This window comes from Lissotriton vulgaris, chromosome 9 (assembly GCF_964263255.1).
Source record: "Lissotriton vulgaris chromosome 9, aLisVul1.2, whole genome shotgun sequence".
In the NCBI taxonomy this organism is placed as follows: Eukaryota; Metazoa; Chordata; class Amphibia; order Caudata; family Salamandridae; genus Lissotriton; species Lissotriton vulgaris.
The window spans coordinates 135,945,671-135,947,990 of NC_141697.1; positions in this window are offsets into that span (position 1 = coordinate 135,945,671).

Genomic DNA, 2,320 nt, shown 5'->3' on the forward strand with positions numbered 1-2,320 from the left:
TCTGGCGCGAAGGGCAGCTCAGGAATGGTGGACGGCAGTTGCTGTAGCACAAAGATCCATTTGGGTGACACGGTTGGTTATCACTGTAGCTTCGCGCTGGTGTTCACCGCTGACTGTTGTTGCTGCAGGGTGGTCTGCAGATCGTGTGTTGCCGGTCGTCACTGTAGCGTGAAGAAAGTCTGGTTTCCCAGAGCTTCATGTTGATGGTCAACACAGGGGTAAGATCAGCCATGTTTGCATTCATGAAGAGCCCAAATTGTCTGGATTTTTCCTCTTTCTGCTGTCAGCCAAAGGTCCAGGACCTGGGAAGCACCTCTTGGGGATCAAGAACTCACTCCAGCAGAGACCAGCAGGGCTCAGGCAGGTCCAATTATAGGTCCAGTGTGAGTGAGCTGAGGGAGTGCGAGTGTGACAGGTGACAGCTCTGGCCCTCCCATCAAGTCAGGATGTTCCATCCTGCCAACATCAAAGCCCTCTATTCTGATACTGTCTGAGAGGAATACACAAAGGCCAACTGACAACTACACCAAGTCATGCGACCCAGAAAAAAAATGTTGCAGGCACCAAATGGTTAGGACAAGAAAATTCCAACTTTCTAAATGTTGCATTTTCAGAATTGTCACATAGAATCTGACTTTACCACAAAAGAGGATTTTAAATTACAATTCCTCAGACACAAAAATGACACTCCTACCAGTTCCCAAACAAAAATGATCACTTATTAAATGGAATAAGGTAATACAATGTTATTCTATGAGAGAATTAGGCCTTGCAATAGTGAAAAACGAATTTCTGCGTTTTTCATTACCAGGACATGTAAAACTTAAAAGTACAGGTCAAACCTTTTAAATACAATGCAACCCGCTCTATGAACTGTTTAGGCCCTACGCTAAGGGTGACGTATATGTATCAACAAAGGAAGGTTTAGGCCTGGAAAAGGTTTATTTTGTGAGGTCAAATTTGCAGTTTTAAAACTGCCCACACAGGCTGCTATGGCAGACCTGAGACATGATTTCAAGGGCTTCTTAAGTGGGTGGTACAATAGGTCCTGTAGACCCACTAGTAGCATTTAAGTTACAGGCCCTGGGTACCAGTAGTACCAGTTTATTGGTGACTTATAAAAGAAATTAAATGCATCATTGGTTGTAAGCCATTTGTACTATTTTTAGAGGAGAGTGTGCAAGCACTTTAGCACTGGTTATCAGTAGTAAAGTGTGCAGAGTCCTAAAGCGAACAAAAATACATAAAAAAAATCATGAGGGGTAAAGACAACAAAATCTGGGGGTGACCCTGCAGAGAGGTCCAGGTCGAACCTACAGGGAGCTAGCAACAATCCAGAAAGAATTAGAACTTGCCCGAGGCCAGCCCATGTCCCTGAAGTCCCTGGTCCAGTTCGGATTAGCAATGATGTTCTGGTGTTTCTGAAAGTAGCGGTGGTGTTCCAGGAATGAGTGTAAGCAGGGCTATATGTCGCTAATTGGTGTTGTCAAGCTTTACAGCGTTAGTGCTGATGTTGTGTTTCTTGTGGTGTAGTGTTCACTTTGGATCCCAGAAGGCTGTGAAGAATTATTGTGCCTCTCTGTGTATATTGATTGTTCATGTAAATGCATAGGTGCTTGTTGCTAAGAAGTTGAAGTTGGTTACCAGAATTGTAGTAGTTTAAGTTCCACAATAGATATTATGGGGCAGATTTATCAATCTTTCACGCAGCACAACATAGCAAGCCCCCTTGCTTGCTGCGTGATAAGGTAGGAATGCACATTATTTAACATTAAATGGTGCATTCCTGTCCTTTACTAGTGCTCGCCTGCCAAGCGCCAACACAGGCATCATTGCGTCGTGGTGCATGGGTGCCTGCATTACAGGATGGATTGTTTGTGTGCAGGAGGGACACCTTCCTGCACAAAAGCAATCCTGGGAGGCATTTTCCACACTTAGAAAGATGAAAGAACAAGGAGAAATAAAGCTATTTCTCCTTGTTATTCACTGGCAGAGGCGTAGCATTTTGACGCCAATGGTAATTCTGGGAATGTGCCAAAATCGATGAGTGGATGCATAGGAACACCCATGTTCCACCCATGGTAAACTTCCCAGGAGCAGAGTAATGCAAGGCACTGTTTTGCGCTGCATTACGTTGCTCTGGATTAATCAAGTGATTCAGGGCCACGCAAGGTGGCCTTGCGTGGTTTCATAAATCTCACTCAGGTTTTCCGTCACCCTTGCACCCCCATGTGTGGCGCAAGGGTGATGCAAAACCTTGATAAATATAGGCCTAAGTATATTGTGGTTTAAAATGACTGTTAAGAGTTGTGGTGTCAGT